General features: G+C 40.9%; 1 long non-coding RNA gene across 1 annotated transcript in view; it reads right to left on the reverse strand.

The window, feature by feature from the left end:
* Nucleotides 1–551: 551 nt before the first annotated feature.
* LOC121819126 (uncharacterized) overlaps nt 552–24,976 on the reverse strand; it is a 69,716-nt gene continuing 45,291 nt past the window's right edge. Inside the window, exon 3 of the long non-coding RNA XR_006059343.2 lies at nt 552–5,701. This is a non-coding gene — a long non-coding RNA (uncharacterized LOC121819126). The remainder of the gene's footprint in view (nt 5,702–24,976) is intronic.

Below are 24,976 nucleotides of genomic sequence, written 5' to 3' on the forward strand. Positions count from 1 at the left end.
GCTCCTGGCGCGGCTGGGGCCCCAGAAACACCCAGCGACCCCGCCCCCTGGGCCTCGACCCCGCCCCAGCCCCGCCCCGCGCCCCGCGGGCCCCGCCCCGAGAGGCCTGGGACGCGCCCCAGGCGGTCTGGTCACTCCCGGCGCAGGTGGGAGTGGGGAGTATGTAGCTGGGCTGTTCTACGAGCGCTGCTCTTCCCGAGCAGTATTTGGGGAGCCCCCCGCATCCCTGCTTAGACGGCTGCGTCTGTGCTTCGGGTCGCTACCCCAGCCTCCCGGAAACTGCCAATTCCTCGGAGATCAGTGCCCCCGCCCGGCTAGCTCGGGTTTGGGGGAGGGCCCAAGCAGAGCCGGAAACTTTCTCCGCCGTCTCCGCACTGCTCGCCCCCTCCCGGGGTCCGGCGGGTGAAAATTGCAGGGCGGAGGGACACCCCCCCCACCAGTCCCACCCCCGAGACCCTCAGGAGTTCTGCAGTCTTTTCGCCCCGAAGAGAACTCTGGCAACCCAGCCCTCCAAAGAGGGTTAAAAGTTAGCTAAGAGGCGTGAGGAAGTAACGACTGGGTAGAGTTTATTCAAATAAAAACATCCTTTCCGGAAATTCAGTTGAGCTTTGGTCTTTCTCGCCCTTCTTTCTAGTGAGGATTCATTCCGATATAAGGACGGCCAAGGTCATTCTGATCTTTGAGGCCACTTGGTGCGAAGCAGGGTGAACTAGTTCTGCAGTTCGAGTGCTTATTAATTAAACGTGTTTTTTAAATCTTCCCTTCCAAAATCCGCTTTACCTACCAGGCACGGTTTCAATCTTGGGGTGAAGGGTTCAGGGAACTCTTCACCCTCCTCAAAAAACAAGTCCCGTATTTTCTGAATCCTTCCAGTCAGCTAATCCTCTTTAAAAATGCAAAATTTTTCTCCAGGCCGCCTGTGGGTGATAGTCATTTACATCTTGGTGTTATTAAATTAATTTAAACCATACTAATTCCCTTGCAGAGATCCTGACTGAAAGGTGGTTTTGAAGTTTCAGCTCTGCTGTGGTAAGCCGGCTTTAGGAGAGGTTACATTAGGAGGGGAAGAGAGGGTTAGAAAACAAAATTTTCAGCCATTATAGCTAAACTTTCTTGCATTATCTCCTTTAGTCCTGAAAACAACTGCATAAGGTAGTTAGCAGGCTTCCCTGGTGGCTCATACAGTGAACAATCTGCCTGCAATGCAGGAGACCTGGGTTCGGATCCCTAGGTGGGAGAGATCCCCTGGAGAAGAGAATGGCACCCACTCCAGTATTCTTGCCTGGAGACTTCCATGGACAAGAGGACCCTGGGGGGCTACAATCTGTGGGGGTCACAAAGAATCAGACAGGACTGAGCAACTTCAAGGTAGTTAGTACTATTTTACACTCATTTTACATGAAAATTTAAAGGAACAAGGGCTATTAATTCCCTGTAACAGTCCATGCAATACTTCTATTTTGGGTGTAAAAAAGTCAAAGGATAATTGGAGACTTGCTCTAAGATACACACCTAATCCTTATACTTTATTGTCTGAAATTCCTGAATGAGACAATTATTTTTCAGTCATTGATTTGAAGGATGCTTTCTAGAGTTAGCTTCCCTTGTGGCTCAGCAGGGAAATCTGCCTGCAGTGTGGGAGACCTGGGTTCGATCCCTGGGTTGGGAAGATCCCCTGGAGAAGGGAAAAGCTACTCACTCCTGTATTCTGGCCTGAAGAAATCCATGGACTGTACAGTCCATGGCGTAGCAAAGAGCTGGACGTGACTGAACGACTTTCACTTCACTGCATCTAGAGCAACTGAGGCTTAAAGCGAGGAGGGAGCTACTGTAAGGACTGGGACCGCTGTGATCTGAAGAGCTTCAGATGCCCTTCTAGGTTCTCTCCTTGGTCAGTGGTCAGCCATGTGGAATAGCTGGGAGGGAGAACTGGCCCAGAGATGACAAGAAGGATAGAATTGGCTCGAGTCATTCTCTCCTCAGACAGAAAGAAGGCTTGCACGCCTTCAGGCTTACTCACATCCAGTTTGCAAAGTTGTCTATTAACCCAAAAGAGTCTCAGCCACCCTAGGCAGCAGGCCTTGGAATTACAGCCAGTCCACTTTAAAGATCTTACAACATTGAAGCCTTTCCAGCCTCACAGCCACTGAATAATTAGAAACCAGATATTCTATGTTGTTTCACCCAATCTAAGCTGATCCCTGTGAGAAAATGTTAGTCACCCCGTCATGTTCCACTCTTCTGTGACCCCATGGACTGTCGTCCACCAGGCATTTCTGTCTATGGAATTCTCCAGGCCAGAATACTGGAGTGGTAGCCTTTCCCTTCTCCAGGGGATCTTCCCAACCCCAGGATCAAGCCCAGGTCTCCTGCATTGCAGGCAGATTTTTCACTGTATGAGCCCTAGGGAAGCCCAACCCCTGTGTGTGCCACACACATAAACTGATGTAAGGAAATCAGATGATATACTTACTTTAAGATAGACTTTTGTCATTTGCTTTCCATTATTTCATTAATACAATCCTTATTAATTGTGCTTCCCTGGTGGGATACTCCAATTTAAATATTTAAATACTCCAATTTAAGAGTCATGTGTACGTTAAAGGATTTATATAACTTGTTTGATTGTAAATGGAAAGAAGGAAATAATCACACCCAGAACAAATTGTTTTGCACAATTCCTGAATACTATGAAGAAAGATATTAAAAGAAAAAATACATTAAAGTGCTTTGTGAGCCACCATATCATAAATAGGATATTTTCCTGGTATTGTTTTTAAGTTCCAAAAGACAGAATTAATTTTTATATTTGTCAGCGCATCATCAGAACTGGGTGTAACAAAAAGGCATAATTGAAGTAGAAGCACTGCTTTAAACAACAAAAAGCAATAAGTAAATAAAGGAAGAAAAATTGGTATTCTGTTTCCTAAATCAGCATAGTAGTCATATATCCATATTTTTCTGATAGTATTTTTTTTTAAACAGTTCGGCAAACTTTAGTATGCTGTTTTTTTTTTGGCCGTGCCATTCGGCTTGTGGGATCTTAGTTCCCGACCAAGAACTGAACCTCTGCAATGAGAGTGCAGAGCCCTAACCACTCGACTGCCAGGGAATTCCTGATAGTATTCCTGAAAAAAAAAAAAAAAATCACAAATTTAAAATTTGGTTCATGAAATTGGTGCATGCTTGATCACTTAAGTCAGGTCTGACTCTTTTTGACCCCTGACCTCATGGACTGGGGTCCAGGCTCCTCTATGCATGAAATTTTTCAGGCAAGAATACTGGAGTGGATTGCCATTTCCTCCAGGGGATCTTCCCAACCCAGGGATCGAACCTGCATATCCTGTTCTCCTGCTTTGGCAAGCAAATTCTTTACTGCTGAGCCACCTGGGAAGTCACATAAAACAGATACTTGTCTGTAAAAAATGAAAATATCACATTAAGCAATTAGACTTTTTAACATTTAAAAGTCAAGGAAGGGGATGGAGTAAATAAAATGTATGCAACCAAATTCAATTTTGAATGGACTTACTATCAAATACAGAGTAGAATTTATAAGTGGACTCTGTTATCATAAATGTCCCACTGACACAAGACCCTAATGATTGAAATTTATAGCCTAATGACCTTTTATCTCTATGCTAAATGGGGATTATATTGAAAACAATAAATACATGTAAATATTATAAACACACACAAATATTTCATAATTTTAATCATCCTGTACCATAAACCATTTTCCTTGAATTCATGCAGAAGAGGAGGCTTTTGGAACAGTTTTAACCCTTCTTGCTCACAAAATAAACCACCCAGGAGAAAAATAAATGTGATTACAAATCACAAAGTTTAAATCAGATTCTTTAAGTAGTATATATCCACAAATAGTAGAAACTCAAATATAATAAATGTAGAAAAAATTTAGACACCACAGGCTTCGACTAAGTATGCACGCGTGCGCACCAAGTCCTTTAGTTGTATCCAACTCTTTGTGACCCTTTGGACTGAGCAATTATAGGGAATTTGATTTTGCTTTTCACTCTGAGATGAGAAACCACTGGAGGTTTGAAACAGAGAAATGACATGATTTGACTTACCTTTTTAAAGGAATCCTTTGGTTGCTAGGTATAAATAAACCGTTAAGGCTTCTGAAAACTCCAGCAAATTAAAACAACAAGGTACATTGTTCACTCACGAGATTAGCAAGTATTTTCTAAAGCAGGTCATGAAACAGCATGTATACCATGATTACATTTGTGTAATCATAATTGTAGGTAGTATTCTTAGGATATGCTAAAGACTGAGATAATTTATCTAGGAGATTTATAATAAAGGTCACACTGAAAAACAACTGCTTTTTGGATTCCTTTGTCATATGGAAGAAGCATGAGCATGGAGGTTAGCCTAACAGAATTTGAATAACACTGTCACTTACTCTTGAGTGATCTTTAATAATTTAATTAGCCTCTCTGCCTCAGGTTCATCATAAGTAAAATAGAAATCTTTAACAATGTCCCTGTTTTAGCTCCTTTAGTTTACTTTAAGGATGAAACAAGAGAATCCACGTAAAGCCCTTGGCATAAACCAAGGCCAAGCAAATATTAGCCTTTCTTGCCCTAAATAGACTTCGTTACATACTCAACATCCATGACTCACTTCCTTGTTAACCAAACAGGGACTTTAGTTCAGGAATCCTCCGCTCCCAGGGAAGGTGGTCCAATCCCAGCTCAGAAGGAAGGCCTGACGTTCAGTCAGGTGCGGTGCCCCATGAGGCTTCCCAGGCAGTGTGGTGAGTGGGAAAGAACTCTCCTGCCAATGCAAGAGCCTCAGGAGACGACCCCTGGGTCGGGAAGTTTCCTTGGAGGATGAAACGGCAACCCAGTGTTTTTGTCTGGAAAATCCCATGGACAGAGAGCCTGGTGGGCTACAGTCCATGGGCTCACAAAGCCTCGGACATGGCAGAGCAATTGGACACGCAGGCACGGGGTGCCCCATGGCTCTTGCAATCAGCTCCTTTAGGTGTGAGCAGGGATCCTACACACCTGCCCACTGAGACTTTGAGACCTGAGGGAATGTTCGCTGGTAGCTTTGGGGGAAAGTTTCCTCACCTTGAAAAGAGACTCACCAAAAGAAGACTCTTCTTTCCCTGGATCTTGTCATGCCTGAATATGGTACCTGGGAATTCTGTAGCCATTCTGGAGACAAAAATTAAAGACTAAAGATGGCAAAGCAGAATGACACGAAGAACTGGCATGGGTCCTTGAATTAACCAACTTTGAAGCTGCCCTAATTAGGACTCCCTGTTATGTGAGATAAGGTTTTTTAAATTGTTTAAGTCAGTTAAGTCAGCCATATTATCATGAGATAGTCCCATCATATCTGTTTCTTTTTTCCTTGCCAGAAAAGTCCCTCTCATCATGTTTCTGCCAAGTTCTGTTCTCTGTTGACACTGGGTAGAATCAATAGAGACACAGAATCAGAAATAAGACTTTCAAAATGATGCCTTGTTCCCCTGAAAATAATTTAGAAAGGTCATTCTCTCACACTGAAACAGACAGAACTCTTCCTAAAGGACTGGTCTTTAAAATGGCTTTAAGGTACTTCCCTGGTTGTCCAGTGGTTGAGACTCTGTGCTCCAAATGCAAGGGGTACGGATTCAATCCCCGGTTGGGGAACAAAGATCCCACATGCTGCACAGCGTGGCCTAAAATAATAATAATAATACTTAAAAAAAATAAAATGTCTTTTAAAAAGGACATATGCTAAATATGCTAAATTCCTTTTAAAAAGGAAATATGCTCAAATTTGTCTCAAAAATTCCATGACACTCAGATTCAAAGATGATGGCAGTTGGTTACCTCAGGGCTGATATTTACAGGATATGCACTGGGGTAGCTACACTGGTACAATCAGTATCTCTTCTGTTTCAACACAAACAGGGCCTATGGTATCAATGATCACTCTTGTTACTCCGGTTTTTCTCATGACAACAGAAATAAACAATATAATAACTGGAAGGCTGTGTGTTTGGTGGTTAAGTATGAGGTCTTGGAAATCAGACTGCCTAGGCTGACATGTAGCCTGAGATCACGTAACCAGCAGCACATTGTCTAACCTGGTTAAGCTTTGGTTCCATGTCTGGAAAATGGGGGAAATTAGTACTTATCTTGACGAGTTCTTATAGAGAATAGATAAGGTGAGTGTCATAATACAGTGTGCCTGGCACATAATAACAACTCAGTTAGTGTTAGCTAATATGATTACAGGTAAGGATAGTATTTCCATGTTTGGGCATAGCTCCAGAGAACAATATACTCACTACCTATTACCATGAAGGTTACATAGCTGTATGGGACATCGTGGAGGAAAAAACAAATGGTCCCTCCCATCACTAGATTTGCCAGTCCAACTAGGACCTACTAGAACAAGCCAAAATATTTCATGCAAGGAACACTATCTGCTCCATGCTTCTGGCTGAAGACCCAGTGTGCATGCTAAGTTGCTTCAGTTGTGCCCAACTCTTTGCAACATCATGGACTGTAGCCCGCCAGGCTCCTCTGCCATGGGGATTCTCCAGACAAGAATACTTGAGTGGGTTGCCATGCCCGCCTCCAGAGGATCTTCCTAATCCAGGGATTGAACCCAGGTCTCCCACATTGCAGGTGGATTCTTTACTGTGTGAACCACCGGGAAGCCCAAGAATACTGGAGTGGGTAGCCTATCCCTTCTCCAGGGGATCTTCCTGGCCCAGGAATCAAACCTAGGTCTCCTGCATTGTAGGCAGGTTCTTCACAAGCTGAACTACCAGGGAAGCCCAGATTTCATCTTAGGCTTTTGCATTTCCTCATTATTTGGATAAGAACAGGCCAAGGGAAAGCACATGTCTGATGAAAAAGTCCTTCATCATTATGATACTTAATCATGTTACCTTCTTTCTTCAGACCCTCAAAGCCATAGACATTAACAGGAACTCTTAAGTGACAATTACTCGTCTCCATTAAAAGACAGACAAAAGAAAGATGAGAAGGTTATGCCCCAAATATGAGAGAATGAAGGGAAGAAGAATGGGGAGCAATCTCTATCTGTAGCTGTGGCATTTATTTCTTAGAGAAAAAAGACTAAAACAAATATGTTAAATATTAATAAATAGTTTATTAATATCAAGATATTGAAGAGAGTTTTTATGGTATTGTCTGTATTTTTTGTATGCCTGGAATATTCCTTAGCTTTATAACATCAAAATGAAACTAAAAGATAATAGCTGCAACTTTTTAAACAATTGAGTTTCAACACTACAGGGAACTTTTTCTACGGGTTATGGAATGGAAGAAGGGTCAGTCCTAAAACCTCTGAAAAGTTAAGTCATAATAGTAAAATAGACTCTCAATAATAACTCTGTGAAAAATATTTTATTTTAAAAAGGCAATAACTACAAGGATAGTTTCAGTAAGCCTGAAAAATGTTGAATGTGTTAGCTGCTCAGTCTTGTCCAACTCTGTGACCCCATGTACTGTAGTGCACCAGGCCCCTCTGTCCATGGGATTTCCCAGGCAAGAGTACTGGGGTGAGTACTCTTCTTCAGGAGATCTCCCCAACCCAGGGATCAAATGCCCAAGTCTCAGGCATTGCAGGCAAATTCTTTACCATCTGAGCCACAGGGGAGCCCCTGCTGCTGCTGCTAAGTCACTTCAGTCGTGTCCGACTCTGTGCGACCCCACAGATGGCAGCCCACTGGGCTCCTCTGTCCCTGGGATTCTCCAGGCAAGAACACTGCCATTTCCCTCTCCAAGGGAAGCCCCTAGATAGATAAAAATCTAATATGATCTTGGTTTAGACACTCTGGGGCTTTGCGGGGGTGGTAAGAGAAGATTATGAAGACAAGAGGAAAAACATTTAGCACTTCTACACCTAAACATTTCTTTTCTCATGCAAATCTCAAAAGAAAACAAGCAAAAGCAGTCTAGAGTAAAAAGTAGTTTAAGATTGAAAAATCAAGTATAGTAACAATAAAATTTTGTTTGTTATAGCTTCATAAATTGTAAAAACCCAACACCACACAAAACCACTATGGGAGCCTAAGATGTTCATTGGTATTTTCCACATACCATTAACTGCATAGGAATCAGTTCAGAATTTTTATAAGTCGAGCTAAAAAGATGGATGTATACATGTTGAATGAAAATTTTAGAATGAAAACTCTAGTTGCCCTCGAAGAAGCAAAACAAACAAAAAAACCAAAATCAAACATTAAAAACATAGTTGCATAATTTCGGCAAAGATACAGAACTTCCAAAGGACATTTGAAGCTAAAACTTAATTAGGTGGATTGTTCCTCAAATAGTAGGGAATTTTACTGAATAAACATACTTGTTTGCCTTCATTAAAGTACTAGTTTAGTCACATTCAATCATTAAAGTACTAGTTTAGTCACATTCAATGAAAGAAATCCTATAGAAAAAAATCCTGATACAATTGGTATCTCATTTTTAACTTCCAAGATATTATTACCATAGAGGATCCCTCAGACAAGGCAAAAAATAAATATAAATAAACAAGGATCAACTGTATAGCACAAGGAACTATATTTGATATCTTATAATAATTTCTAATGGAAAAGAATCTAAAAAAAAAAATACCCAACAACACACCAAGCTACACTTGTCAATATGTTGTCAATAAAAATCCAAAGAAAACTAAAAAAAAACAAAGCCTGAACATTTATAATGGAAAGGAAACTGGAAAAAAATACACACACACAAATCACTTTTCTGTATACCTGAAACAAGTAAAGCAACTATACTTCAATTAAAAATAAATAAATTCATTGGACATTTATTGATCTTTCACTATGTGCCAGGCAGTATTCTGAATGCTTGGTTTGTATTAACTCATTTAATCCCCAGAAGCCCCATCATTATCCCCTGATAAAAAAGAAACATGGGGTAACTATAACAGCTGCCCTGGGTGAAGCAGTTGTAACTCCTACATTCACCCTCCTTACCACTGTATAGCCTTTGAGACTTAACCAATCTAGGCAGGCTGCCTCAGAGAAGAGCCAGGTTTCTGCCAACCAGAAATGATTTGCAGTGAAATTGATTTGAAAAGCATTATAACAGAATGTATTTGTGTAAAAAAAAAAAAAATTGCTATTTGGAGTTTTTCAAACAAGAGAAATGATTATTCTTATTCTATTGACTGGGACTCTGAACTTTCCAAAATTTGTTTTCACCAGTCCTTCCAAGTAGTTTAAGTCTCCACCCTTCTCCCACACTTCTGCCAAGGGCTTTTAGCTCTGAGTCTTTTATTCTGAACACAGGTAGAGAGAACCTGCACTCATTCGCCATGGAATAGTCATCCTTATTATGCCCCATTCACACAGGCATCAGGGTAGGAAATGTCAACCCACTCCTGGCAGGCTACAGTCCATGGGGTCAGAAAGAGTCAGACATAACTGAGCACACCCACACACTGGCATTGTCTCTTGCAGGGGTCTCTGAAAGCAGAGCTGTGACTGGGACATTAAAAGAAAGGAATCAAGGACTTCCCTGGTGGTCCAGTGGCTAAGACTTCATGCCCCCAGTGCAGGGGGCCCTGGGTTCCATCCCTGGTCAGAGAACTAGATCCCACATGCTGCAACTAAGATCAAACATTCTGTGTGCCATGACTAAGACCTGGAGCAGCCAAACAGATAAACAAATAAAAGGAAAGGCATCAATAAGTAGGCCACTGCTGGGCCTACTTGTCAAGTGATATTGTCTCTGCAGACATATTTCATTTTACAACCTATGAAGAATAAAAAGACATTTTCTGCCGTTTTTGCTTGAGATTTAATTAATCTCAAGGGGCTGGGAGCTGGAGGGAGGAATGGAGATTTGGGACAGTTCTGTGGTGAAGGGGTTCAAGACAAGCCTCCCCAAAATGTGGCACTTTGGCATGTGGCTTATTTTGAGCTAAAGGCAATCAGGACCCTGTGAGCTGGAGAGAAACTTCTGCCTCTGCCTTAACTAGCGAAAAGAGTTTAAATTGAGGCCTTTTCCCAAAACGAGAATGATTACCAGAGATAAATTTATCTGAGTGACTTAATGCGCACAGCAAACGTCTCCCAAATGTCTGCTCTTCTGATTGTCCTGTGACTTCCTCCTTGTGAAGACCCAGGCCCCTTTCCCATTCCTTAGCTCAGGGTGGTGTATATGCCTCATTTTACCCTTCTGTCTTCCAACTGTTCCTGTCTGTGTGGTTCCCATATGTATGGAATTCAATTTGCTTTATGGGACTTTCTTGCTGGTCCATTGGGTAAGATTCCATAGTCCCAATACCCGAGGGCCTGGATTCGATCCTTAGTCAGGGAACTAGGTCCCACAGGCCCCAACTAAGATCAAGGATTCTGTGCGCTGCAGCTAAGAAATTGGTGCACCCAAATAAATATGTAAATTTTTTTTAAAAGCAAACAAATAAATGTGAACATTAAATATATAAATAAATTTGTTTTTCTCCTGTCAATCTGCCTGATGTCAATTTGATCATTAAACCAGCCAAAAGAACCTTTGAAGGATAGAGGAAGATTCTCCTCAACAGCGGCTGACTATGGAGCATTCATCACAAACAGAAGACAGCGGTCTGATGACTGTTTTTTCAGTAAATAGCACCTATTTCTAGAGCCCCAAATATCTGACTTTGAAGTCTGTGTTTTAAGATAACTGCTTTAGCTAGATATTAATGCTTTTTTTTTTTTTTTTTTGTCCAGGAAAGGCTCATGGTGGCTTCAGAATGTCTATAAAGGAAGCCTTAAGGGCAGCACATAAATTGTCCTGGGCTACATAAAATTGTCCCATAGAAGAGAAGAATTGCTGATGGGGACAGATTTCCAGAGCTGAGTCTGAGCTCTCCCCTGCTCTCCTCTGACGCTCTGTTACCTCCATTCTTCCCTTATGCTAAGTAACAATTCAGATCTCACTGTGCGCACAGCATCAGAGAAACCAGGTAAAGTATAAAAGAAGTGATGGGGGGCTTCCAGGTGGCTCAGCGGTAAAGAATTCGCCTGCCAATGCAGGAGACACGACAATCCCTGGTCTGGGAAGATCCCACATGCTGCAGAGCAGCTAAGCCCAGGTGTCACAACTGTTGAGCCCGAGCTGTAGAGCCCGCGGGCTGCAGATTCTGAGCCCACCTGCCCTGGAGCCGTGCTCCACCACGAGAAGCTGTTGCGATGAGAAGCTGGCACACCACAGCTAGAGCGGCCCCGGCTCACAGCAACTAGAGAAATGCCCAAGCAGCAGCAAAGACCCAGCCCAGCCAAATACAAATAAATACAATTTACTTTTTTTAAAAAAAGTGATAGTTTCCCTGTCCTCCAAAATCTTACATTTTAGTGAAAAAAACTACAAAACCTTATATTTGGTGAGGAAAACATACACAAAGAAAACATTACCTAACACTGGCAGACAGACAGAGAGTGCCAAGGCCATCTCTGAAGAATATGTGAAAATATAAACCGAAGATCAGAAAATGTGAAGATTTGGTGAGTCATAAAGGAGAGAGACAGGCAGAGAATAGACTGGGAATTTCAGGGACGAGAGAAAAGGTCACTAGCAAAAACTTAAGCAGAGCCTATTTGATGACTGAATCAAACACTCGAAGATGAGAAAAGTTGACCTGAGAAGATGAGGGGCAAGGCGTAGAAACATAAGCCAAGGAGGTAAGACTTTCTGTGGCAGGAATTTGGAAGCTACCAGCCTGGGTTTGACATGAAGGAGTGTTGGGGCGTGGGGGCAGGGCAGGCAAGGCCATGGGGCTTGTGTTGTAATACCAGAGAACAGAGGACAAACAAGCTGACCATCTCTTGTGAAACTTCCTGTGGTTTTGTGAGGGACTCACTCAGAAAGGATGAGCCCTGGTTTTGCATCGTGAGACAGGACTTCAACTCCTTGAACTTTGTATCACTTGACTGCTCTTGTCAAAAACAACCTAGCAAAATTCCACCTCCTGCTAAACTCAAAAAATGCAAGTGATAAGGAAAGTTCAATTAATTTTGACAATTGTATACAACTGTGTAACCCACGATGACCATAATCTATATTTAGGACAGTTTTCATCACGTATCTTTGACTACTGTATTCTATTTTACCATGATTTTGTCTCTCTCTCTCTCTCGTTTTTTAAAATGTAAATAGGTTCTTTCAACAAATTTCTCATGATTCTCTTCTGGATTTTAAACGATCATTATACAGTTTAAAATGCACATTCTACCCAGGGAGGTAATAGGGGGAGGAAGAAATTTTTCCTCTATTTTCTTAGGTTCAGGTTCGAAGGCCCTACAAATTAAGCTGACAAAAGGATTAATAGGAGAAAAGGATTTGTTAGTAGGAGAAAATATTTGTTATATGGGGGCTTACTAGGTGGCTCTGTGGTAAAGAATCCTCCTGCCAATGCAGGAGATGCAGGTTCAATCCCTGGGTCTGGAAGATCCTCTGGAACAGAAAATGGCAATCCAGTCCAGTATTCTTGCCTGGGAAATCCCGTGGACAGAGGAGGCTGGCAGGCTACAGTCCATGGGGTTGCAAAGAGTTGCCATGACTTAGCGACTGAGCACGCACATACGTTTGTTACATAGGCATGAGGGAGCTTTCCAGAAAAGGACTGAAATCCCAGGGCTTAAATATCTTCATATCAGTGTGAAGGGAATTTTGGACTATGGCAAGGGAGGAGGGGGAGGTTGTAGGATGGTCACCAGGTAAATAAGGGTTGTTAAGTAAGATTAGTTAAGCAGACTCAAGTCATGTTAGATAAGAGTCACTGCTCATTCTCTTTCTACAGGAGAGCAAGACGTGTACAAATGTAAATTTCCTTTATAAAAATGTAAATTTCCTTTGCAAAAGGGAAATGTATACTCTGGGTTTAGAGTTTTTCTGGAGTTGGCTGTTCCTCAGTTGCTTTTGACTCAAAAGAATCTTTTATGCTAGAGTGGTATATTTTGGGGTGGTGTATCCTAATCCCTCTTAGTAGCGTGTTGGAAATAGCAATACTACCAAAGGCCCTTTAAAGGCTGCCACATTTCTTTTTGTACCTTCAACTTACTGCTTGCCGCACACCACCTCAAATGAAAAAGAGCAATTCTATTCAGTTTTGCTTTAACAACTTTAACAGAAAAAAAAAAAAAAAAGCATTTTATAAGTTATGTGTGTCCTCACCTCCCCAGGTGGTATGTACCTTTAGGTTATATAATGTTTGTTTAAAACTCAGAAAAAAATCATGAGATATTCACTGAAAGAAACAGTTTACATTAAGTCATGGCTGTAGTAGCTAAAAAATAAAAAGTACAAAATCATGGCAAAATAGAACACAATGGGCAGAGTCAAAGATAAATGACAGGAACAATTCTAAATCCTGACTGTGGTCATGCTGGGTTACACAATTGTATACATTTGTCAAAACTTATTGACCTGCGCTCTACAGAGGGTGAGTTCCACTGCGTATAAATTATGCCCTAACTTTTTAAATAAGGATAAGGGTAATTAACAAACCAGGAAAAAATAATTAAAATTTTGTCAAAAACGGAAAATATCCATAATCTAAAAAACACTCCTAAACATCAAGAGCAGGAACCCAATAGAAAAGTGGGCAAAAGATGATTTGGTTCACAGAAAAAAGAAAGTAGCCCTTAAGTCTATATAAAAAGAAGTGCAACCTCACAATAGAAATGCAAATAGAAAAGCAGAGGGGGAACTGGTTGAAGGCAATCAAAAGTTATAAACTTCCAGTTATAAGACACGTACTAAGGATATGAGGTACACGATAAAGAAAATAAACACTGCTGTGTGTTAGATGGTGAAAGTTAAGAGAGTAAATCCTAAGAGTTCTCATCACAAGGCAAAAACATTTTTTCTATTTCTTTAATTTTCTATCTGTATAAGATGATGGATGCTCACTAATCTTATTGTGGTAATCATTTCAGGTATGTGTAAGTCAAATCATTATACCGTACACCTTCAACATATGCAATGAAAGCGAAAGTCGCTCAGTCGTGTCCGACTCTTTGTGACCCCGTGGACTATAGAGTCCATGGAATCCTCCAGGCCAGAATACTGAAGTGGGTAGCCTTTCCCTTCTCCAGAGGATCTTCCTGAACCAGGGACTGGGGACTTCCCTGGTGGTCCAGTGGCTGAGAGTCTGCCTTGAGGGGCAGGGGACTTGGGTTTGATCCCTGGTCAGAGAGCTAAGATCCCACATACGGCAAAGCAACTGGGCCCATGCACCACAACTAAGAGTGTGTGGACTCCAGTGAAGAATCCCACGTGCTGCAACTAAGACCAGATGCAGCTGAATAAATAAATATTTTTTCAAAAAGAAATAATTTTGTACCAACTATCTGGGCATCCCTCATCCTAGTCAAGTGGATGCATAAAATTAACCACCACAGTGACTACTGTTTTATTTTTTTATAATGAGATTATTTTACTTTTTTACTCGATTCTTGTCATTATATTGCATCTTCAATTATACAATCCTCTTTTAAAATTTATTTATTTATTTGAAGGATCTTAATCCCCCAACCAGGGATTAACCCAGGGCCCCAGCGGTAAAAGTACTGAGTCCTAACCACTGGACCATCAAGAGATTCTCTCTTTTTTAAATTACAGTATAGTTTCATTCACGTTATGTTAGTTTCAGGCATGCAGCACAGTGTGGCAGTATTTGTATAGACTTAACTCCATTTAAAGTTATTATAAGATAAAGGCTATATTTCCCTGTGGATGTACATTCACATATAGTTGTTTGAATGCAAAGTGGGTATAACTCCAGCTCCAGGGGAAGATAGTCTAGCAATACCTAGCAAAATTACATATTTATTTCCTTTCTCGGGAAACAATGTCAAAGACACAGGACAAAAATATAAAGTGTCTCATGGTCAAGGTTATGACTATATCATTATTTATGATAATTTAAGAAGTGGAAATAACCTAACTATCTACCAACTGGGCAATGAGCTAAATAATAAATATGTTGTAGCCCTGAAAAGAAATGAGAACAATCTCAGCACACTGCTACGGAATGCTCTCCAGGATTAACCATTCTATTAGAACAGTGTAGAACAGTTTGTCATATGCTATCTACTTGGAGAATATTTTTGAAAAGAAGCAACAGAAGGATAAACAAAAAATAAAAAATATAATTAGTTACTTTTAGAGAGTTAGAGGGAACCAGTGCGGACACAGGGAACAGAATCACAACTATGTGAAGGTATCTTGCTATATGATTTGGATTTTGGAATTGTGGGCATGTCTACATACTTATTTAAGTTTTATCAGAAGGAGGGAAAGGCAACCCCCCTACAAACTGAAAATACATTAAGATAGATGAAACTAAGTAAGTATTTAGCATCAAAGACACACACACAAAATTGTTCTCAGTGTCTTTAAAATAGTATTTTGTCTGAATGTCCCTTAGTGTGAGATGTTCTAAGTACATAAACTATTTACTAAGTAATCTTAAGCTGCAAAAGTGTTATAATAGGATTATTTTTAAATGATTATAGGGATATTTGTAGGATAAAGTAATTAAGTGATAATGACAGCATTGGTTTTGTTTGTTTGTTTTGGCCATACCACAAGGCATGTGGGATCTTAGTTCCCCAATCAGGGATCAAACCCATGCCCACTGCATTGACAGCACGCAGTGTTGACCACTAGACCCCCAGGGAACTCCCTAAAATATGCATTATTTACTCATAATCATTGTTTTTCACGTGCATATTTCTTAGAAATACATTTTGAAAGATGTATGGATGAAATGATATGCTGTCAGGGAATTGAGCAAACGGGAAAAAAGCAAGGGTGGCAAAATCTTGAATGTTCCTGATGGGTATATGAGAGTTCATCAGACAATTCATTCTCATATTAAGTTTTTTAATAAAATTTTTTTACAGATGTTAATTTTAGTAACTCCATGTGAATATAATCACTAACTCTCACACTATTTAAAAATAAATTCAACTGGGACGAGATCCGAACCCCTATGAAGAAATCTCTTAGCACTCTTTCATCTTCTAAGCTCTTTAAAAACCTTAAAGATATTGAGCTTCCTTTTATTGAGGAGTATTTCAATTAACTGCTATATTTCTACTTGGAGAAATTAAACAACAGGAGTATAATAATAACAGCTTGATGTATCTTGGTCCATAGTTTTGTAAATGCTAGTGGTACTTTCTCACATAGTTATCTCAGATTCTCCCGAAGGCTCTGTAATTACTGTCACTTCACAGGTGGGAGACTGAGTCTTAGAGTTTCAGCCGAACTGACACTGGGACTCAGATTTCTTACCAGCTCATTCAGCTATTTGATAAAGACTACAGAGGAAATGAAGCTAACTTCCCCAGTGGCTCAGATGGTAAAGCATCTGCCTACAATGCAGGAGACCTGGGTTCGATCCCTGGGTTGGGAAGATTGTCTGGAGAAGGAAATGGCAACCCACTTCAGTACTCTTGCCTGGAAAATCCCATGGATGGAGGAGCGTGGTAGGCTATAGTCCATGGGTTCTCAAAGACTGAACGACTTTAGTTTCACAGAGGAAATGAACATCACGTGATGAGATTAAAATTAATGTTATTTTAGCTTTTACTTGAGCACTTTGGTTAAATAGTATACACATTAGAAACATCACCTTAAAACCCCAAATTTCATATGTAAAGAATAGTCTACAACTAGTTAAAAACCTTGCTATACATTTAGGCTTTTCCGGCGTGTGTCTGTGTGTTTGTCCACCTGTATTCCTCCTGAACACTACTGTGAAATTAAGGGTGTCCCTTCCCCTTTAAAGTCAGTTTCATGGGCTTGTGTCTACGAAGTAATCATAGTAGAACACAGTGGTTATTTAATGTATTCGTGCTATCTTGGCTCCTTTCCTTTACCTATGGAAGAACTGGGCTAATAAATTAATGTTCATCAAACTGTCACAGAAAGCATTGTTACAGGGCAAATCTAAGTCTGGAACACCTTTTCCTTTATGGAGAGAAAAAGGATGTTGATTTAAATCGCACCTTTAAATGGTTTAAAATCATGCTCATGTTTATTGAAGCAATACTGGCCTATGGGAAAGCCCTAACTATAGAATGGCTGCTTTGGTCTTTAATTGTAGAGTATCATCTTGAACTGTTCAATGATTCTGACACTTTGAATCTGAAAAAGAGAATTAACTTCCAACCATGTTGGAATTCACATGTTGTACTTGTTCTTTGATTTATGTAACAGATTTGGTATTATCTAAATACTCTGTTTTACTCTTTTTCAAAAGACATGTGTAATTATTTCTAATTTTTCCTTCAGTTTATAATTTTTTTAATTATTTTTATCTTAACAAATTTAACTAAGGCATAACTGATGTACAATATCGTATGTTTCAGGTGCATAATGTAGTGATTCACACTTTTTAAAGATTATAGCCCATTTATAGTTATTATGAAATATTGGCCATATTTCACTGGTTGTAGCCTGCAGTCTTTTTTTTTTTCTAATTTGGTCATAGCAACTTTTTACACATAAATTTAAAAAAAATCACAGGAATTAAAAAGTATATAATTTTACCCCATTAAAGATATTCAATCACATTAGAAGTTACATAAAACAGGTTTTACATATGTATATTATACAGACATTAAAATCATCTTATTTAATAGCATGGAGAAATAGTCATAATTTAATATCAAATAAAAAATACATGATACAAAACTAAATATTTGACATGATCTCCATTTTTTTCTAAAAATAATTTATGCATAGAAAAAAGATTAAAGGATAGAATATTTGTTTCATTTTTAAAATTTTTAAAATTTACTGGCCACAGCACATGGCACGTGGAAACTTAGTTCCCCAACCAGGGTTTGAACCCATATCCCCTGCAGTGGAAGCCCAGAGGCTTAGTCACTGGACCACCAGGGAAATACCAGAAGGCTAAGACATTTATAAATATCATCTTAATCTGGAGAAATTATCAATAATGTTTAGTTTTTTTTTCTGTTTTCTACATTTAATGGATTTTCTATAATTGATATGTATTGCTTTTATCATAAGAAAAAATATTTTTAAATGCATGTATTTTCTATGCTGGATTTTAATCTACAAGAATGAATACTTTAAACAGTGATATACACAGCTCCCACCAACTCTATGACATGTAGAGGTGGACTACATCATGTTCAGTTGACTGGCCAGTTCATAATTCACTGTTCTGATTTTCCATCCATCACAGCAGCAAAAGACCAGATATAAAGCAATATTCCCCTGTGACGTTTTCCTCTATTCCTTTTCTTTATCCTCAGTAACCATGTTAATAAAATGTGGGATAACTTGCTCTTCCTTGATGTACTAGTTTAGCAAATGGATTTTGATAAATATAGAAACCTAAAGATGCAGCGGGCTAGGGGAGGGGAGGAGGAGCGGGGTGTGTGTGTGTGTGTGACTGTTTATTTAGTTAATACCATGAAAAAACCAAATCTCATGGTCTTGAAAAAATATTGGGTTGAGATACCATTGTCTATGTTGAGATATTTTTAGCTACAGCTAAAATAGAACTGTTACAGTTTCCATTTTCTTCAAACAGTTACGTGTTGTAAGCAGTTGGAATGATGGAAACCAACCAGGACCTCATCTCTTGGTATAGAAGCCACAGCTGTAGCAGCTCAAGTGCCTGGCAGATGCCAACAGAACCCCGCCACCCTTGAACTAGAAGCATCTGTCCCTCATCCCACATGTGAAACGGAGGGTGGAGGAGTGGGGCAGTGGAGGTGGGGCTGGGGCAGTGGGGAGTTAGGGGGAGTCGGGCATGACACCACCAGGCTTCAGGAACATTAGTCCTCTGGAGTCTTCTGGATGGTGAAAGTGAAAGTGAAGTTGCTCAGTCGTGTCCGACTCTTTGCGACCCCATGGACTGTAGCCTACCAGGCTCCTCCCTCCATGGGATTCTCCAGACAAGAGTTCTGGAGTGGTTTGCTATTTCCTTCTCCAGGGGATCTTCCCAACCCAAGGATCGAACCCAGGTCTCCCACATTCCAGGCAGATGCTTTAACCTCTGAGCCACCAGGGAATGACCCACTATCAAAACCCACTCCACTATCAAAACCAACCAGGGAAGGCCACCAAATCCCAGTCCTTTAAAATTAAATTGTAAACACAACATTATAAATCAACTATACTTCAATAAAGCAACAGTTAGAACTGGACATGGAACAATAGACTGGTTCCAAATAGGAAAAGGAGTCCATCAAGGCTGTATATTGTCACTCTGCTTATATAACTTATATGCAGAGTACATCATGAGAATCGCTGGGCTGGAAGAAGCACAAGCTGGAATCAAGATTGCCAGGAGAAATATCAAACACCTCAGATATGCAGATAACACTACCCTTATGGCAGAAAGTGAAGAGGAACTAAAAAGCCTCTTGATGAAAGTGAAAGAAGAGAGTGAAAAAGTTGGCTTAAAGCTCAACATTCAGAAAATGAAGACCGTGGCATCTGGTCCCATCACTTCATGGGAAATAGATGGGAAACAGTGTCAGACTTTATTTTTTAGACTCCAAAATCACTGCAGATGGTGACTGCAGCCATGAAATTAAAAGACACTTACTACTTGGAAAGAAACTTATGACCAACCTAGACAGCATATTCAAAAGCAGAGACATTACTTTGCCAACAAAGGTCCGTCTAGTCAAGGCTATGGTTTTTCCAGTGGTCATGTATGGATGTGAGAGTTGGACTGTGAAGAAAGCTGAGCACCGAAGAATTGATGCTTTTGAACTGTGGTGTTGGAGAAGACTCTTGAGAGTCCCTTGGACTGCAAGGAGATGCAACCAGTCCATTCTAAAGGAGATCAGTCCTGGGTGTTCTTTGGAAGGACTGATGCTGAAGTTGAAACTCCAATACTTTGGCTACCTCATGCGAAAAGTTGACTCATTGGAAAAGACCCGATGCTGGGAGGAATTGGGGGCAGGAGGAGAAGGGGACAACAGAGGATGAGTTGGTTGGATGGCATCACCGACTCGATGGACATGAGTTTGAGTGAACTCCAGGAGTTGGTGATGGACAGGGAGGCCTGGCATGCTGCAATTCATGGGGTCACAAAGAGTCAGACACGACTGAGCAACTGAACTGAACTGATACTTCAAGAAAATAATTTTTAAAAAACATAAGTAACATTAAGAACCCATGACATTGTAAATAACTATACTTTAATAAAATATAGTTTAAAAAATAAACATTAAAGTGAAAGTCGATTAGTCATTTCTGACTCTTTGAGACTACATAGTCCATGGAATTCTCTAAGCCTGAATACTGGAGTGGGTAGCCTTTCCCTTCTCCAGGGGTTCTTCCCAACCCAGAGATTAAACCCAGGTCTCCTGCACTGCAGGCAGGTTCTTCACCAGCTGAACCACAAGGGAAGCCCAAGAGTACTAGATTGGGTAGCCTATCTCTTCTCCAGCGGATCTTCCTGACCCAGGAATCGAGCAGGGGTCTCCCACGTTACAGGCAGATTCTTTACCAACTGAGCTATCAGGGAAGCCAAATTAAATTATGTATTTTACATTTCACCTAGCAATACCCTGGCCAGGCAACATAACAGTGTTATAGATAAAAGAGCCACATTAGGTTATTCTCAAACTATTAGCCATTTTTTCCCTTATCAGTCAATTCAGTCTCTCAGCTGTATCCGACCTTTTGCAAAAGATCCCAATGACTGCAGCACTCAGGCTTCCCTGTCCGTCACCAACTCCAGGAGCTTGCTCAAACACATGTCCATCGAGTGGGGAAAATTTTTAAATAGGAAAAAGGCGTACACACAATCACTACCACTCCACAAAAACAGAGGAGGAGAGGGTATGGAAAGTAAGCTTATAAAAAGCATACAAATTTGGAGATAGAAGATTTGGCTTTGGATAAATTATTTTACTTCTCTTGAATCTTGGTTTTCTCACCTGTAAAATGAGGATGATAATACTATTTAAAATATGGATCAGTGGTTATCTCTCAAGAATAAGTTTATGCATGATCTTCACTTTCTAATTTTTAAGAGTGTGAAAAATGCCTATTTCACAAAGAGGATCAAGTGAGACAGTGAAGGTCTCTAATACTCTTCCACGACGACTGTTAAAGACACATCTCCAAAACTCAGTAAGAGTATTGATCAAGCATTGGGGAAAGAAATATCTTATTTTTACCCCTCTTCATTTACTGGCATCTGAGTTAGGAACTATTCTGTCAAATCTTAGTGCTTGAAGCACCACAACCCCAATATAGTCTCCCCAGCCTGATGCTCAGAGAAAGAACTCTTAAGACTTCTCAGTGGTCACCCAAGAGATCCTCAGTGGTGTCTCTAGACTTAGAGTGGCAGCTCCATCCAGCAGCAGAGCCTGAGTCTGAAGAATCCTTTTGTGCTTTCCCAGAGGGCTTGCTCCTACAGAATAATACTGCAATGGACATAGTGTAACTTGCTACACTCCAGCCAACCAAATCTTTCCTCCTTCCCAGGGATTTGCTAAGGATATAATGCTTTCCATTAGAAAGCAGTTCTCAGACTTATGGTCATACTGGGGGAGGGAGGGTTGAACTGAGACAATAGTATTGAAACCTACATATTACCATATGTAATATAGATAGCCAGTGGGAATTTGCTATAAGAGGCAGGAAACCCAAAGCAGGTGCTCTGTGATAACCTAGAGGGGTGGGAGTTGGAGGGAGATGGGAGGGAGGTTTTAGAGGGAGGGACATAAGTATATCTATGGTTGATTCATGTTGACGTATCACAGAAGCCATCACAATATTATAAAGTAATTATCTTCCAGTTAAAAATAAAATTAAATTTTAAAAAAAGAGATCAATTCTCTGGAAGGCCTTTTCTTTCTTTCTAATGTTTATTTTATACTGGACTGTGGTTGATTTATAATGTTGTGTTAATTTCAGGTATACAGCGAAATGATTCAGTTATACATATACATATATCTATTCCTTTTCGAATTCTTTTCCTGAAGGGTTTTTTTCTTATAACTTCTCACCTCCGTCTCCCAAGGGTGACAGTATGACTTTCTTGGCCACTTTGGTTAAATGTATTTATTGTGTGCATTTCCCCCGGAATTGATAGGAAAGGTCACAATCATAAGGATTCAAGAATTTTGAAGGGAAGGAATGGAGGTAAGGAGTGAAGTAATAACTTGCTTTGGGGTTTTGTTGTTGTTTTTGGATCTCATTAGTAGAAGGCAGCAAGACCTCTGAGGGGATGGAAAGCTGGCAGGAAAGGCCGAAAAAGAGATTTGGACTACAGAGGAGACATGAGCTCTTCAGAACCAACTTTACCTCATAATTTTGTCTGACTCTGGCTCCATAAACAGAAGGTTCCTCTGCCCCTCTGGGCAAAAGAGGCAGTCAGAATAATTAAATGTTCAGGGTTTGTTAGATGTTAAGAACCTGCATTTCAGCTGAGGAAAGAACTAGTACATCAAGTGGGGATTTCTCTGTTTAGAACTGCCCCGCAGGAATCAAGCTGGCACCAAAGGCTGCTCTGTTTCCCTCCGAGTTGTGCTGCAGCCCCTAAGTTATCATCAGAGGAAGGAAACGCCCGAGAGATCTGAAGGTTTTAATTGTTGCTGAGCGCAGATGGCTCAGATTACTGCACAGCAATGCAGCTCAAGGTCAGGGTCTCTGGCTTCAATCAGCTGCCTGAATATATGGCTTTAGTTGGACAGCAGTATTTCTGAGCAAGAGCTGTACAGCAACACTGGAGCAAGATTAGAGCCTGGAACGTGAAGGGACAAAGGACAAGATGTATGCTTATCAGAAATTGATGGCAGAGAACACAGCCTAGATAAATAAAGTAAAAAAAAAAAAAAAAAAAGACAACATCTGGGGGAAAAGGACAGGATCGGGGGTCAGGAAGTCAAGGAGACTCCATGCAGGAGCCTTGGTCACGTCTGTAATTGTTTAGCACATCGAAGGCTGTCAGGATGACCTGAGGGATGGGGAGTGTGCTTGGTGTCAGCAAACATTATGTGGATGACTGAAATACAAGTCTGAGTTCCTCTAACGTAACTCAGAACGCTTGAGCTCTTTACCCCATTGCTGTTTCAGTTGCTCAGTCAGGTCCTACACTTTTGCGACCCCACGGACAGTAGCCTGCCAGGCTCCTCTGCCCATGGGATTGCCCAGGCAAGAGTACTGCAGTGGGTTGCTATTTCCTTCTCCAGGGGATCCTCCCGACCTCAAGGATAGAACTTAAGTCTCCTTCAGGCAGACAGATTCTTTACCACTGAGCCCATAAACAGCAAGTAATTAAAGGGATTATTTTTAAGTTTAGAAAAAGCCCAAACAGTGCAGCTGCATTAACTATGCCAGAGGGTGGAGACCATTTTTTTCCCATTTGAGACAAAGACTCAATACTTTGTGCTGTGTATATGTTCCCAAGTGCCTCCTGTTGCCTTGGGTAGGGAGTGGAGTGGAGGTAGGCTAAAGGAAATCTCTGGAGGTCTGAAAACTGCTCAAGTTGAAAGCAAAAAGAAAGTAGAAGGGGATTTGCCTGGTTGTCCAGTGGTTAAGAAGCTGCCTTGCAATATACAGGCTGCTGCTGCTGCTAAGTCGCTTCAGTCATGTCCGACTCTGTGCGACCCCATGGACCACAGCCCACCAGGCTCCTCTGTCCAGGGGATTTTCCAGGCAAGAGTACTGGAGTGGGGTGCCATTGCCTTCTCTGCAATGCACAGGACAGGGGATCAATCCCTGGTTGGGAAACTAAGATCCCACATGTCGTGGAGCAACTAAGCCAGTTAGCCACAACTACTGAGCTCATTTGCCACAACTAGAGAGTTTGCCAAAACTAGAGACTCCATGCATCACAACCAAATATCCCACGTGCTGCAACTAAGACCTGAGCAGCCAAATCAATTATGTTACTATCTACCAGCATGGATCAAGCCCTTCAAAACTGAGTGGTAGCTCAAAGTTCCTCTGTATAGTCAGCCTTCCCTTGTAAAGATGAGAAAATAAGTGAGCATACAAGTGTGAAAATGTTAGTCGCTCAGTCGTGTCTGACTTTTTGCGACCCTATGGACTGTAGCCCACCAGGCTCCTCTGTCCATGGGATTCTCCAGGCAAGAATACTGGAGTGGATGGCCATGCCTTCCTCCAGGGGATCTTCCTGACCCAGGGATCCTAGCCTTCCCATGTAAAGGTGACAAAATAAACGAGCATACAAACTGGTAGTGAAATCACTGGCAGGGCCAAATCAAAACTCTGGCTTAACCCTCAGTGTTTTTCCTGACCTGCGGTCCCCAGAGCACAACCAGGAGCCACCAATGACTCCAGGGCAGGTGTGAAGGTGGGTGTCAGGGGGGCAGGTTGTTTCAGAACGAGATATTTTCAAACTCCATACCATTTTTCCTTTCCTTCTAAAATGTAGCTCCACACCTCCCCTCTAAGTCCCACCCCTCCAAGAATCTCGGCAGGGTGATGAGTTGTCACTGATAGGACTGTTTGCAGCTTGAATGTCTCAGAGACAAAAAAGGATTGTTACCTGGAGTGTCCTTCAAGATCTAACAATGATCTTCTATGAATCAAATGGTAAAGCTTTTAATGTAAAAATAGAAAGAATGATTTATTTAGAAATTACCTAAGGAAAGGTCAGACTAGGTAAACTTTTCAGGACAAAGCCTTTTCATTAGAAAGAGCAGATGGGTGCTGGCAGCCAGGTGTCTAAGTAGAGGAGGAAAAGGTGGTGAGTTTCAGAGAGCTGGGCAGGGTAGTAGCAACACGCTGAGAGATCTGTAAAGGTAAGGCTTCACAATTTTACAGGAGACCTAGATCTGTTGGTTGGGGAGCCTTTAACCTAGTTCATTTTTTCTATCTTCTACAATAAAAAGTATCTTGATCTCCTCTGAATAAGCCTTTCAGATTTTAAAAGATGCATCTTTCTTCAAGCTTTGGCAATGAGATCTTCCTTATATGTAACA

This window comes from Ovis aries, chromosome 3 (assembly GCF_016772045.2).
Source record: "Ovis aries strain OAR_USU_Benz2616 breed Rambouillet chromosome 3, ARS-UI_Ramb_v3.0, whole genome shotgun sequence".
Taxonomy (NCBI): Eukaryota; Metazoa; Chordata; class Mammalia; order Artiodactyla; family Bovidae; genus Ovis; species Ovis aries.